The sequence below is a fragment of the Haliotis rufescens genome, unplaced genomic scaffold, assembly GCF_023055435.1.
Source record: "Haliotis rufescens isolate VD_foot unplaced genomic scaffold, xgHalRufe1.0.p SCAF_13, whole genome shotgun sequence".
In the NCBI taxonomy this organism is placed as follows: Eukaryota; Metazoa; Mollusca; class Gastropoda; order Lepetellida; family Haliotidae; genus Haliotis; species Haliotis rufescens.
Genome location: NW_025963813.1, coordinates 31420762 through 31437700, shown reverse-complemented (window position 1 = coordinate 31437700; position 16939 = coordinate 31420762). Strand labels below are relative to the sequence as shown.

The 16939-nt window shown below is 40.1% G+C and overlaps 1 protein-coding gene across 2 annotated transcripts in view; it reads right to left on the bottom strand.

Annotated features, from left to right (window-relative positions):
• The window catches only part of LOC124152861, a 171568-nt gene that overhangs the window by 134730 nt on the left and 19899 nt on the right, over positions 1-16939 (bottom strand). The window contains exon 1 of one of the 2 annotated variants that reach the window (XM_048394395.1): positions 9483-9899. The exons of the other annotated variant lie outside the window; for it this stretch is intronic. The gene's annotated coding sequence lies outside the window, so the exon portion shown is untranslated. Of the gene's footprint in view, positions 1-9482; positions 9900-16939 lie in introns of those variants that run through there. 2 annotated transcript variants of the gene reach the window in all.

The window sequence follows — 16939 nt, the reverse complement described above, 5'->3', positions numbered from 1 at the left end:
TAACGTGACGAGCTTCACATGAAACTAGTAGCAAGAATGATTCTACGCTGTTACTGAACCTTCCGTTACCAGAGTCAGATTTTGTAAACCAAGACGTTTCATTAATTATTTGCGAAGATATAATGACAATCTTTCCACAGTGGCAAGATCAATATTTATTTTGGATAAGGTTTTGCAATTTTTTTCGCCATTTCAGTGGCATTAATTGACTATTTGTTATGTACAATTTATGTTCCATGTACAATTAATGTTTTATTTATTCGAGGTTTTCTAATTTTGCCCACGTAGTGCATTATATATGTATCACCGCAACCTAGATCCATGGTAGGTTTCCTCGGGAAAACTCAAATCTTTGCCTTGCAATGCCAAATCATACTATGGCATGACACAGATTAATTGTTAAAACTAGTATACAACCATAAAAAAATATCACTATATGTCACAATACAATATAAAAATGAGCTATAGATTACCAGCAACCAAAGTTAGGCCACCATAACAGGGACCATGGGGACTTACGGTACATCTGCTACCTGCACGGTACCCCAGCAGGATTTACACCATCCCTCTGGCTACTAGCGATGGTCAGAAAGATTAGCTCAATAGTAAAAGCTACAAAAATACTACTTAACACACACGCGCGCACTGTGAGGATGAGCATCATGCGAATACCAGCATGCTGGTACAATTTGTACAAAAGCTTGCAGTAAATCCACCCTGTCAATCCAAACCGCACAGGGAGCATCCTAACTCTGCGGATCGAGATACATAATATCACACACGCACATGCACACTCAAACGCACACGTGCACACACGGTCTCTCTAAATAACACTGGTATCGAAGGTGCCAAAATCTAGGCGAGTGGAAACGCGATGCCAGGGTAAAACGCACAAACATGGAGGCATCTCTTGATAAGGAGACGCAGGTGGCCCTTAAACTTTAGTACTATAGTCATGCTGATCCGATCATTGTATGGTTCAAATCCCATATTCGCCTTGATTAAAAGTCTTGGTTGTACAGCATTATATATTCATACCCCAAGGTCTGCCATTGGCATTTCTTTGGTATTTCCTCTAACATAACAAGGTAAATTCTCTAATTCTGTCATGAGGCGGTCGGGTAGCCTAGTGGTTAAAGCGTTCGCTCGTCACGCCCAAGATTCGCGACATGGGTACAATGTGTGAAGCCCATTTCTGGTCTCCCCCGCCGTGATAATGCTGGAGTATTGCTAAAAAAACGGCGTAAAATCAGAACCACTCACTCACTTACTCACTCTAATACTCTTATGAGTGGCGTTTGAGCCAAACTTACACATCAGACCACTTATACAAGGTAGGTAGCTAATGATAAATGCACCAAAAGATCGCCTCAAAATAACTGAAAACAACTCTCCTGTCTTAATATGATTCTGTCACACAAACGCCTTTCGTGGTTCTGTTTTCATTCAGAAAGGATGTCGTGCAAAACAAATAACGCGAATGCAAAGCAAATTGTGTTAAGTGGATCAGTACCATAGTGCCAAAACGACGACAGTTATCGATTAATAACAATGATCAAACGGTTGTGATATACTAATGATCGAACCACTGAGTGAGAGTAACGGTAATTGCGACTACAACGCTAAGGCATCGTACGTATTGCGAATGTGAGGAGCGCGGGTATTGGATGATGCTATCTCTATGGCAGCAACGGTCACTTCATCAAAGACAAACGGATGGTAGTATCATCGAACCATTTTTTTCAGTTTTTGTGACAAGTATTGATATGATGAGTTAGAAGTGGTCCCAAGTATGGTACTTCCGCCTCGGGTTGTGTATCCATTTGGGATGAGGAGATGTAGAGCATCACATGAATCAGATAATTCAAACGAACAAACGAATATCAAGCCGATGTGTACAAAACTAAGAACGACGGTTTCAGTGTTCCGAACGGTATCTGCTAATGTATCTCCTGAGGTTGACTGACAATGGTCTTTTGTGTGTGAACCCCGTGATATAACGACACTAATGTAGAAGACGGTGTTCGCGAATTCCTGGTCGTTGTCGTTCCTCAATAAGTACTAATGATACAGTCGGAATCTTACAAAGGGTTATGATTTTAACATTGATTTCTTATGATTATGGAGACAGTGTTGTCGCTTTTATAATCCCAGCTCACTCACACTCATGCATTTGGACCACAACCAGTGCATCGTGAAAACTCAGATGTGTCATTCTGCATGAACACTAAGACAAAAACATAACGGCCCTCGTGAATAAAAAATGACAGATTAATCTTATCATGCCAGTGCATAGATTCTAGACATAGATTCGTGTGTATGTTACTTTGTAAAATCGATAAAAGCACTTGATACTAATGTGTGCCTCGCTCAGGACAACGTTTACGCAGTTTGAGGACATCATGCCAGAAGACAATGCGTCGGGCACTCCTTCTGGAAACCATAAATACGATGTACCTTTCATTGAAAGTTTGCAATTTTGTAAATATGTTCCTCATATGTTTGTTTTGCATATTTATTGGGTAATTGTAGCGCAGAGGCACTTGCATGAGACCCGTGAAGATCCGGGGTAGAATAGGTCTTCAGCAACCTATGCTTGTCGTAAAAGGCGACTATGCTTGTCGTAAGAGGCGACTAACGGGATCGGGTGGTCAGGTTCGCTAACGTGGTTGATGCATGTCATCGATCCCAATTGCGTGGATCGATGCTCATGATATTAATCACTGGATTGTCTGGTCCAGACTCGATTATTTACAGACCGCCGTCATATAGCTGGAATATTACTGAGTGCGGCGTTAAACAACAAACAAACAAACAAAACACTTGCAGAAGGTACCCATGATATTGTTGTGTTCTTGGTTTGGTCGTTACGCGAAGGACATTTCCAAATTCGACGGATCAGTTACGAAATATGATATCCGATGATTCCTATTTTGACTTGAACTATGTGTTTCCGTGTTTTTTTTAGTTGAACAGTTGACTTGGCTTTGCATGTCTTTGTAACGGGTGCCACAAGTGAGACAGGGCACGCTCACCCTTTCGCGAACACTTGGTATCATCTTTTTTAAAAGTGATTTACAAACACATGATTATGATATAGTCGTAATTGTGCAATTCATTCTGCTTTTGGCAGATATTTCTTATGAATATTGAAAGGGTTTTGTTGCTTCTACTTCAATCTGTGCCTGACGTTCTTTAATTACCGTGATCTATGTGATCTATGTGAATGTTACAGGCAGAATATGGCCCCTGTACCCTACATGCCTACCGCAAGGGCCAACTGATATAAGGAGTGGATTATTACAGTATATAACCTGGCTGGTATATGTCGCACCTCAACGACATGGGTAGCTTGTCTGATCACAACCCGGTTTACCTGGCCAAGATTCAGGCGCTACCGTGATGTAGCTGGAATGTTGTTTCCTCTTGTATTTAAACCAACATTAATTCGTGTTACCTTGGTCACAGAGCTGTGAACAGAACGTCAATTTAAGTATGTAAATTATTTAAGATATGTGATATGTTATTTCCGTGCAGTCGAAAGTGCATGACTGGTTTTGGAGAATATGAGAATATGAAATGTAATCCATTACCAAATTCAATTACATTTTCCTTACAGAATCAAAATCAAGGAAACAGAATAAATTGTCCGCAATGCTAATGAAACCCGTAATTAAAGCTTTCATAATTGCATTTTTACATGTACTGCACACTTGAACGTTATCACAGGAACGACAGGAAGAAGACACGATATAGTGCATTTCAAATGACGGACTTAATTTTGGCAATAACATTACGGAATCTTTAAAATGCTTGACTGGAAAACGTATTATATCACATGTTCCATTCTGACTCGTCGTCCTCAAGGTTTCTGACAAAGACCCTGGGTTTATATTTCCCAATTAGAGATAGCAACACGGAAATGACCATCTCACAACAGCCAACTGATATCGCCATAAATATTTATATCAACTATAGACAGAATCATTGTCCATTCTGTGCTGAAAGGTTATGTAATTAAAATACATAGTGCAAGCTGGTCTTTGATGCCATGAAAGCCGTCTGCAAATGAGCCCGTAAATCTTATCTTATAGTTGAGATTTACTAGACATTCTCAGACAATGAGACGACGATGTGGGACTTGGGGTAGAGGCTAGTCTTCCACGGTAAAAATTGGAATTTGATAGGAATCAGTTAGGGCGTAGACCTAAGTAAAGTCTTCACTGCAGAGGAACTAATCGCATTGAGGGATAATATGGATGAGTGTGAGTGTGTGAGATTATGTCATTAGTGTTCTGATAGCAGTTGCCCCCAAATATCAGATATGAACACAACGAGCCAATCAACAAATTTACATTTCATGAATTGCAAAGTATGGTAATTGTCTTTTCGATAAATGGATTTGCCTTTTGTACATTTGATGCGTGTATGATAATACTGAGTAACTGCCGTTTGAACTGTGAGTCTGCCTTTGTAAGAGATGACTCAACTCCAGCATACATCTCCATACTATACACTGGAACAATAGGGTATAAAAAGGTACAGACGGTGTGCATTGGAGCTTTGGAATTCGTTGCATACAAAATAGCCTGTTTTGAAATATTTAAAAAGAAATTCAGGGCGAGAATACAAAATGATTAATTTGTTTAGTCACATGAGACATATCAAACTGAATATACAGATTGTATTGAATAATTATGACTAATGTTCAGAACCTTGATATACTATCTCATTGGCATGATTAGACTTATATTTAGTCCCGGAAATAATGCTATCTTATTTATAACAAAAAGTGAAAATATATCTACAAAATATGTACATTAAACGAAATGGAAACGAGAACAATGCTTGATTTCAGGCCTTGCGCAATCGTGATTTACCAATTTTTCTAGACTTGAGTTGGGTTTACGTCGTAATTTAATCCCTAGTGATTGGGAGACTGTCATGATGTCCTGACGAAGACGTACATTAGTAATTCAAATGTCCCTATGACGGTAACAGCCGCTATCACCATGAAATATGGTACGTAAAACAAAGCAATTCAGGTATCGATTTAACAGAATAAAAATTGTCCCAAAGATATATATTTCAAATATGAATTATCAGAGGACAAGATAGAGGAAACGTTGTTGAGGTATTCCAGCATTTAGTAGCATATGGTTTAGTAGAGAACGTGTCTGAGATTTTGTCTTTAGCACGTTAAATGCTCATGTGTGTGTATGTTCGAAAAGTACCTTATTTTCTAAAAGCCAATATGTACGTGAGACGTTTCAGTATATTTGTATCAAGTCGGCTAACACACCACTATTATCGACATTATCTGAAATATTTTTTGACAAGACAAAATAAACACGACTAACCCTACCACTGCATTATTACAAGATAGACACAATCCGCCAACTTCTAAGTAATGCCTATCAAACAAGTCACTGCATTATTGATATATATACGACATTCGCGTATTGTTGTACAGCAACGACAATGTAATGTACGATTCCAGTAGGAAGGAATGTCCTTCTGGCATGAAAAGAAAACATTAGTTAAATCTTTGAGAATCACAAACAAGAGAGAAATTATTTATTATGTAAAACAGTGTCAGTATACTGTAGGTGTTTCCCTCAACCTGTAATCATGCGTTCGGCATGGCGCCTAACCTGTACAACCAAGTTTGAGTTGCCGAGTTCCACAGAGATAATTTGTTATAACGGTACAACAGAAAGACATTACTCCCCTCGCCCTATCTGCTAATACACCATCCATAAATATTGGTACAACAATTCCCCGTAGCCTCGGCAATGCTGGTATGAAAGACTGCCATGCCTACTTGGTTATTTCCGACGGACATTGCTGAGGCATGCTTTGACACAGCCATTTCCAATATTTACGAGCGCTGTGCTGGAAGAGTGAGTGAGTGAGTGAGTTTGGTTTTACGCCGCTTTTAGCAATATTCCAGCAATATCACGGCGGGGGACACCAGAAATGGGCTTCACACATTGTACCCATGTCGGGATTCGAACCCGGATCTTCAGCGTGACGAGCGAACGCTTTAACCACTAGGCTACCCGACCGCCCTGTGCTGGAAGAGTGTGAGGCCATTATGAATGTACAGCATACACGCAAAGGTCTGAATGTGAGACCCTTATTCACAGCTCAGCAACTGCGGGCACGTGTTATTTCTCCCGAGTAAATATGTTTCCTTGTGTAGTCCATGGATATCATATGCATCACGACCATAGCAAGATAGTAATGCCACTTTTTAACCTGCCTTCTTCGGGGAACTTCACTGTTGTGATTCCGCAACTAAGATGTCATGATTTCACTCTTCATTAACCCAAAAACATAACGACAGTCGCGAATAACAAATGACAGAATGGGGATTACTCTTGTCACGCCAGTGCATGGATTCGACAAAGGAAAAATATATCAGGACACAATAGCTAAAATCGGACATACTCAGTAAAATTGTATTCATTTGCTTTAATTTGTTGTTATCACAAACCCATGTGAGAGTAATGTCACTTTTATAACAGTTACTACATTTTCCAGACTCATTGATGGTGAGTGATCCACAAACACAGGTTTATTATATCATCGGAATAGTGTAATGGACTCTGCTCGAAGCAGAAATGTCTTCTGATTTTGGTTGGTTGGTTTGTTGTTTAACGCCGCACTCAGCAATATTCCAGCTATATGACGGCGGTCTGTAAATAATCAAGTCTGGACAGACAATCCAGTGATTAATATAATGAGCATCGATCCACGCAATTGGGATACGATGACATGCATCAACCAATTCAGCGGGCCTGACCACCGGACCCCGTTAGTCGCCTCTTACGACAAGCATAGTCACCTTTTACGACAAGCATGGGTTGCTGAAGACCAATTCTAACCCAGAATCTGATTTGGTCGGTTATATACCATACCTTTATATATATCCTTACCGATATGTTCTGAATATTTCCTGTCAAGCATTGTACCCAACATGGCGCCTAAGGTATTCGTTGTCGAAAAGCGCGAATGTGTCTGTGGAAATTAATTTTTCCATTGTCCCAAGTGACACACATCTTTTTACCAATTTTTCGCTGACTGGCTACAATCGACTTTACCGTACATCGTTGGGGATTGTCAAAGCTTTCTATTGAATTAGCCACAGAAATCGAGTCAATAACGGACGATTCTGTTCGGAATTATCATATGAATTGGCTTTCGATCTTAAACCTGCTTCGCCTCTTTACTCTTATACAAGTAATTGACTTCGTCCACAGCTTATTGTTGTTTAATACAAAGGGAAAATGTTTCCTCTCCAAACGTTTTCTGAAAGTTATATGGACGCGTATTATTTTGGAATACAAGGATAAATGGTATGATCATCGATTTCGCACTGAAGATTATATTCTTGTTCTATGTGTCAAGCTTCAAGTCATTGAAATGCGAAAGAATTTACAAATTATTTCAAAGCTATTTGTCGCTCTTGTTCTTTTAGGACAAACAAGGGGAAAAGGGGCAAAGTGAATCATTTCAAGGCATAACATTTATTTCCATAAGGACTGACTGTCTTTGTCAAACAAGTCTTTAAGCTATATTGGTTTCCTGTGTATTATTAATATGTAGCTACCGGAGCTATTTCTGAAGTCGCATGTATAAGTCATTTTCTTGGTCGATACGCTTTCCGAAATGTTAAAAAGAAGAAAGGACGTGAGGTGACCAATTTAATATGCAAACATAAAACCGGAGGCTTATCACCACAATGCCAAAAAATGTTGCCTCCCATATGGGCACACGGAACGAAGGCGAGAACCTCGTTGAAGTTAAAGGACAAAGACCAATTTATCAGTGCTCTATAACGTTAACTTTATGATTGTATGTAGAAGAAATGGTTTGGAAATTATGTTTTGTTATTCATCGAGCGACATAACAATTGTAGTATTCTTTGAGTAGCACAACCACATAACATGACCACAAGATTAGAAAAACATGTTTGACAAAATAATAAATTTTATGATTTTTATGTATTTGTAATGACCCAAGACGCACGATCTTATCGCCAAAGATTCAAATTGAAGTTAGTCTTTGTATAAAGTGTTATTCATACTAGTCAAACACATCAAGTTCTTAGATCTATTTTGTCATTTCCTGTAATCTTATTGGAACCTGGATGATTGTATACAAATACCTGTATTCATAAGATCGGGGTGGACGGGTAGCCTAGTGATTAAAGCGTTCGCTCGTCACGCCGAAGACCCGGGTTCGATTCCCGACATTGGTACAATGTGTGAAGCCCATTCCTTGTGTCCCCCGCCGTGATATTGCTGGAATATTGCTAAAAACGGCGTAAAACCATACTCACTCACTCACTCACTCACTCATAAGATCGAAATTACAAAGGCCGGTAGAACTGAAAATTGTATGTCGGATACCCATGTAACCAGCACAAGACGCATGTGTATGTCACGTCACTGTATGTCTGATATCGATGTTATCAACAGAAGACACATGTGCACGTCACGTCACTGCATGTCGGATATCGATATAATCAACAGAAGACACACGTGTATGTCACGTCTCTGTATGTCTGTTATCGATATAAGCAACACAAGACACATGTGTATGTCACGTCACTATATGTCTGTTATCGATTAATCCACATAAGACATGTGTATGTCACGCCACTGTATGTCTGTTATCGATATAATCCGCACAAGACACATGTGTATGTCACGCCACTGTATGTCTGTTATCGATATAATCAACACAAGACACATGTGTATGTCACGTCACTGTATGTCGGACATCGATGTAATCAAAACAAGACACGTGTACGTCATGCCACTGTATGTTGGATATCGATAGAATAAACACAAGACACATGTGTATGTCACGTCATTGTATGTCTGATATCGATATAATCCACAGAAGACGCACATGTATGTCACGTCACTGTATGTCGGACATCGATACAAGCAACACAAGACACATGTGTATGTCACGTCACTGTATGTCTGTTATCGATGTAATCAACACAATGTCACGTCACTGTAGTACCTGCATAATATGTATAGCTCTAAAATCTTAAAGACCACACAACTGTTTGTCCAAGATAGTTAGCATAAAATACAACTACATGGGTGCATAACAAATTTAGTCAGAATAATCCTCACCCACGTGGGATAGCCAAGGAGAAAATAGAAAACAGCCGATGTCGCTGTACAAAAAAAAAATATGGCACATGAGACAATAACTGTGTGACGTGAACACCTTAACGCCCAATTTCGTCATTATAACACATTCATTCCATTGTGTTCAAGTTGTCAGAACAGGACAATGTCGTTTATCGAAAATTCAATAAACAACGCTAATGTGGTCGATATTGCAGATGTAACACACAAACTATGACAGCTGCTAGTAGTTTGATTAACTCACGACTCACATAATACGTTATCAGCAGCCCAATTTATACACATGGAGAAATACCGCCGACTTACCGTGTCGCCTCTAACGAAGTTGTAGGAAGTTTGATCTCCCGGACACTGGGTACGATCCTGGGGATGAGACTGCACCTCCGTCTCTGTGGTTCAGAAGCACGTCGCCACAAGGTGCCGCTGTGTGAAGCATTGATCTGCCAGGCTGTTATATGTAGCTTCGTATCTTCGTCCTGCTGAGCTGGTCTCAGGCCAACCAATAGCTGAGTCCAAGTGGCAGTGTCACCAGTATGGATTTGGTATCGGTGTTAATCTTCACGTGCCTTGTTGCTTGTCACTGATTTGAAGGGACTGGTGTCCATTGTTTAACGCGCTCATGGATGCAGCCTCTGGTTTGGCTGGGTGTTTAGATGTGGCAGTCAAGAAAGCATTGTTTGTCAAATGTACTTCTGGGAAACGCTCATCTGTCAAGACTGATGGGGAGATGCAGCAGCAGAGAGACAACATCAGACAGTGTGTGGAAGTGAGAGAGTCGTAGACTAACATTTAGTCTCTGAAATCTTATATTACACAATATCCTTCTTAACTCTAAAAATAAAAAAAATTCCCTATGCTAGCTTGAGCTGGCTAGACTTGCTTTTGCATGAATTTCTAGATTATTATTTTTTCATAAAATAAATATATTCCACGGTCAAGGTGCAGGACTAAGAGAGTCGCTGAGTATAGAGTAATGTGAGATTTCAAAAAGAACATAGTTACATTCTTTTGTATTAAACAACAAAGGGATGCCTCAAAATTTATTTGTTTTTCAAATGTAGATAAATTTAGATAAATTTGAAACACTGGAGATTCAAGAGGAGGGGTGCGTGCGTGCGTGCGTGCGTGCGTGCGTGCGTGCGTGCGTGCATGCATGTTCACCCCTTTTTCATACAAATGGCGAGTCAACTTATCGTTTTTTTGGTTGTTTTTTTCTTTCGTGACTTGGTGGTGTGCAAACCCGACTTTATTATCATGGATCCCCTCTGTGCAATTGTGTTTATTCCTGATGTAGATCATTTTTTTCATGTGTATGTTTATATATTTACTTATTTATTTATTTATGTATGTATTTATTCGTTCGTTTTTTTATTTATTTATTCATTTATTTCTGCCTTCAGAATAACGACAAAATAAGGTCTAAGGATCACGTGAAGACCCGTTCCTACATGTTTATAGTCTGTAGAAGTTTTGTTTAACATAATGTAATGTTGATATATCATTGGTTCTGCATTAATTATTTAACTCCGCCGCAGTATTTTTTTAAGTGTCGGAAAAATAATTGAACATAAAAAAACAATGTTGAACATTTGACATCAGAGATATGACGATGTACATAAACATAAATTGATTCTGACGGTTCGTGACTTTTCACTAATTAGTTCTGCACTTTGGCTTCGATGCCACCACGACTGTGCTCATGAACCACTGTTATAAGACACGAGCCCAATTAAAATACTTCATCACTAGAATCAATACTACGCCTGTGCAGGACTTTGTTGAAATGTCAGTCAATCCCGCTGCATCTCGGGGTTAAACGAGCATCCACACAAAAGAAAGGGATGCTAGCATCGTGATGATCTTTCAGAAGAGTGTGTACGCATCATTCGAAATTACGATTACATATCAGTTCCTTGTTGAACATAATGTCTTTCTCAGAGGTTATATTGACGTTCAGACCCCTGTCATGTTAGTGAATATTCTCTTTCTGTATTGAAGAAGGTCCGTTGATGTTATACTTCTTTTGTTTCGTTCAAATTCCTATTTATGTTGAGCTATTACCTTACAGCAGAGAAGGAAATACGCATGCAACTACCGACAGTGGTGACTTATGTTTGCATTGACGTATATTTGTTTATAATTATTATTCTGGTTCTTTTGTGTGTTAACCAACGATTTATTGATCATGTCAAAGAACGCTGTATACATGTGAATAGGTAAATACTATGTTTTGCGTTAACGGATATTTGTGTATGTTATACTTGGTTTTGTGTGTGTTATCCTGCTCCCGATTGACGTTTAGCTCATAAATAAGTGTTATCAGAGAATCATATTCATGTACATGTATATAGAGCAAGTTCAGAATGTTGTTTTTTTGTTTTGACGGATATTCGTGTATATTATTCTGTTTTTTTTTTTTTTATTCTTCGGTTTATTTAAATTTAGCTACTGGCTCATATCCGAGAACGCTATATATACTATCCCCAAAACGAGTGAGTGAGTGAGTATGGTTTTACGCCGCTTTTAGCAATATTCCAGTAATATCACGGCGCTCCCCAAAACGAAACGCATGGGTGGTAACTTTATTTCAAAAGTAAATGTCGTGAATGGAAAGGACTCGCAGTTGCACTGCTACATAGAAATAAAGTCGAACTGTTCTGTTATTGAACGACCCGTGAAGATTCCGGGCTAGAATAGGTCTTCAGCAACCAATGCTTGCCGTAAAAGGCGACTATGCTTGTCGTAAGAGGCGACTAACGGGATCGGGTGGTCAGGCTCGCTTGGTTCATGCATGTCATCGATCCCAATTACGTGGACCGATACTCATGATGTCAATCACTGGACTGTCTGGTCCAGACTCAATTATTTACAGACCGCCGTCATATAGCTGTTATATTGCTGAGTGCGGCGTTAAACAACCAACCAACCAACCAACCAACTGTTATTGAACAATGGTTTTATTGCATTTGATGAAAAAAGTAGCGATGGTGATTGATCCATGATGTCTAATCGTTATATTGGGCAACTGAAAAGCATTTTCTAGTGCAAGGAAGTTGTCCTGGGTTTCCAGGCCAAGTTTTTAACACGTGAAATTTTCACAAATCAGTCAGTCTACGGAGTGAATTTTGAAAAACGCCATCTAAGTCTCAATAATAAGGCAAGAAATAACTTTACTGGTAGACGTGACGCTGGTGTACACAAGCATCGGTGGCAAGGTATTTCAATGCTACTGAGGGAAAGATTTCCTGACTTAGGGCACGATTTTAGACTAACATATAGTCTCTGAAATGAACATATCGCACAGAAAAAAACAGTTGTTCAGTTATCTTAATAAAAATCTAATAAAAAGGGAGCCCAGTGATTCTCTTCATTTTCAGATACTGCAGTAATCTAGACTTGCCAAACATTATAGACTTGCATGGGCTGTAGTTGATATAAATGTATCAGGGTCTGTAAGACAGAATAGGTACGATTTAGGCAACATTAGAGGTCGTCCAAGGTCAGAGAGATCATGCTTCACCTTAACAGTCCACGATTGATGAATGTACATCCGGGCTCTTCGAAACATGACACTCATTGCCACCTACACTGCAACGGAGATTTCTAGTTTTAGTCCCTCAGCTGCTCAGAATGCCCGTAACCGTTTACGCGCTGCCATTCGTGGCCAACTCGTGTTATTCCGGGACAAGCCGAATAGCGACTCGTGCCCCTCTCATGGCCATTTTTGCGACCGGGTTCCGTCTTAGCGCAAACGGGCATACCTAAAACAATTGTCAACTCGTTGCGTAATGGTTCACATGTTATTTCCCCATATATTATATATATTTCAGATGCAATTTAAAGGACATCGGGACGTGGGGCATTATGCAGTATGATTGAACACATTTAACTGTTTCTTGGGTATATTTTTAGATGCAAGGCATATGTAGAATCAAACATTATTTCAGAGGGATTCTTTGACGAAGGACTTAAAATCATACGCGCATTCTGATTGGTTTGTCGTATTTTCGCACATTACATTCATCGATAGGGGGACGAGTCTTCTTGCAGGATACGGAAAGGGACGAGTGGTGACGAATGACGCGCTACCTGCGTCCAAGCACGAAGGCGAACCGTAAATGCCACTCGTCAATATCGTTCACGTGACGAGTCAGTTTTCGAGGTTTGATAATGTTATGTCATCATTGAAACATTGTTTCGTCCCCTGATGTAGATTATCCCACGAAATTCAAGGATTCTTAACACTACACTATCATCAAACTTGGGTGTGGATCATTGCCCATTCAGTCAACCGTTATGCATGTCTTTCTTAGCATGTACTGGTCACCCCGTGGTCTAGAGTACAGAGTGTAGGACCAGAGAGCAGAATGTCGGGGGTTCGATACCAAAAGACTTTAAAAGATCCAGATGTACATGGTGTTTACCTTCTTGTCGCTCGCCATTGAGGGAATAAAACAGGGACTCGTCGGCTCGTAGTCAGTATATTGTGTGTGAGTGTGGTATGCATGTTTAACTGCGGCGTGGTATGTCAGTGGACAAGCATATAAAACCGACATTACATCAAACACACATACCCGGACACGCACACACATATACACACACGCACACACATATACCCACACATACACACACTCGCGTATAACCGCACACGTACACACATATACACACACGCACACACCTATACCCACACATACACACATTCGCATATACCCACACACGCACACACATATACACACACGCACGCACATATACACACACGCACACACATATACCCACACATACCCACAATACACACACTCGCATATACCCACACACGTACACACATATACACACACGTACACACCTATACCCACACATACACACATTCGCATATAACCGCACACGTACACACATATACACACACGCACACACATATACCCACACATACACACACTCGCATATACCCGCACACGCACACACATATACACACACGCACACACCTATACCCACACATACACACATTCGCATATAACCGCACACGTACACACATATACCCACACATACCCACACATACCCACACTCGCATATAACCGCACACGTACACACATATACACACACGCACACACTCGCATATAACCGCACACGCACACACATATACACACACGCACACACATATACACACACATACACACACATACATACTCCCATATAACCGCACACGCACACACATATACACACACGCACACACATATACCCACACATGCATACACATACCCACACTCGCATATACCCACACACGCACACACATATACACAGTCTCCCACATATGCACACTCGTATACAACTATACACACACGCACACACATAAACACGTGCGCGTACTTGATTAAAACAACATTCACGCACATTTGTAGCTTTCACGGTTAACGTAATGCGGACGTTATGAACAAGGATGTTAACGAAGAAAACACCTGCCATGTTTAGTGAGTGAGTTAGGTTTAACACAGCTTTGAACAGTACATCACGGCGTGTAAGCTTGATTTTGGAGGAAACGCAGATGTGGTGCAGGTCTTAGACGTTTACCACTTTGGTGAAACCCACGAACACGGGTTTGGCGCTGAAAACCTTAAAACTTCATTGGGGAGAACCGGGGTTCGAACCCACGATTATAGGTTTCTGATGTGCCAAAGGGACGCGACTCTGCACACAGCGATTAATACGACTGGGTCACCTGTGCCCCCTTTTTCATGACGTACACCAATGAAACAAATACTGGCGCCCATTGCAAGCATTCGAGGTTGATTCAAATATCATTAATTTTGTAAAGTCATTCTAACCATAACACAAATATGCTTTAGCTCCGGACGGCAGAACAGCGTGATGTTATGTGTTGAAAACACTCTGAGTTATAAAGGGTCTAAATGATTATTGCATACAATCCGAGAGAAGACCCGAAGCGACAATCAGTTTGCTGAATTACGTGAACGCGATGAAATAACAATACCGAGAGAAACGTCATTACCAATCAACGTGATTATGTCTCATTGTATCCGTATTTCATCTCGACAATAGCGGGAAATCATTTCACCATATTTTGGTTCGATTTACATTTGATGTGATGGTTAAGGAGCCATTTTCTACGTGAAGAGAATACCATTACAACACAGACGTTTCTCTTTTCGGATTCATTTTAGGGAGTGGGAGGTGTATTGTAACAACCACGAACCGTCATCAATTCAGAATATGGTACGCAAAAGAATACCACCAATAAAATGTCAGACGAACCTTATGGATAAATTCGTATTTCATTGGAAGGGTGTCAGAGAAATTAAATCAATCGCTGGCCATGTCAAAGAGATTTTGTGGTGTTCCCCACTAAGATGTAGCTTGAATACAACTACAAAAAGCGGCGTAAAACTATATTCCTTTATCATCACATTTGTAATGTCCAAGCAGTGGGTCAACTGCAAGCACTCTGTTGACCAATAAGATTTAAAAGACGTAATATAAGTGACAATGAACTTTGAATTAGTTAAGACACCATCGTGTCAGATGACATCATAGTTTATTGTTTCTTGTGTCCAAATCTTGAGATTTGTCAGTACCTTAACGGATTGCGTATGTATCTGTTCGTCCTTGTGTACACCGTCTACCACTTGCATACCATTTGTGTAAAGCAGTTGTGTCGAACAGCAGCAAATTACTGTAGTGTACAGCCTTGTCCCGTGTTGTAACTGTACAGTGTTAACTTGACAAGGCAACACTGTACAGTTACAACACGTGACAAGGCTACACTGTACAGTTACAACACGTGACAAGGCAACACTGTACAGTTACAACACGTGACAAGGCAACACTGTACAGTTACAACACGTCACAAGGCAACACTGTAAGTTACAACACGTGACAAGGCAACTCTGTACAGTTACAACACGTGACAAGGCAACACTGTAAGTAACAACACGTGACAAGGCTGCACTGTACAGTTACAACACGTGACAAGGCAACACTGTACAGTTACAACACGTCAAAAGGCTACACTGTACAGCTACAACACACAAAACGCCAGAAAAAATTAAAACAATATCAGAAGCTCAATGAGACTAACTGAACATGTCGACGATAACCATGTACAGATGTGACAAAAACAAACAGAGAGTCCGGGACTTATCAAATTAAAGTAAAGACAGATAAAGAAAAAGCTTTCAAGATTATTCATTTATTGGACCATGGATAGAGCAAGGCAGTTAGTAGCGAACATGAACTAGGAAAAGTAATTAAAGATGACATGAATTTTTTTCAAACTGCCAGACGATGATGTTGATCATAAACTGTAGACGTAAACATTCATCAAAATGACGGCGTTAAACTTTACATTCACATGTATAACAGAACTGAAACTTGAACAAAATGAACAGATATGAAGACATCAGTTTGTTCGTTAAAATGTTAACCAATGGATTGTTTTGCTTATCCATGTTTGTCCACGCAACTCACATTGAGAGTCTGACGCCTGGTGTATGCATATTGGCATTCATTACTTCGAGTGCGCTCATTCATTGCCAAGAAACGTCCGAGCGATATTTCATGTCAGCATGGGGAAAAGACTAAGCTGATCACAGCCTGTCCGTCAGTATGTGTGGTATTACAATCTTACTGACAGATACTAAACGCATTACACTCCTTCCATTGACCCTGGCTTAAAGAGGGCATCTCATCGACAAGGCACGTTTGGTCATGGTGTGAGTGAGCGCGTATCAGAATGCAAGAGGAAGGAATGCCAA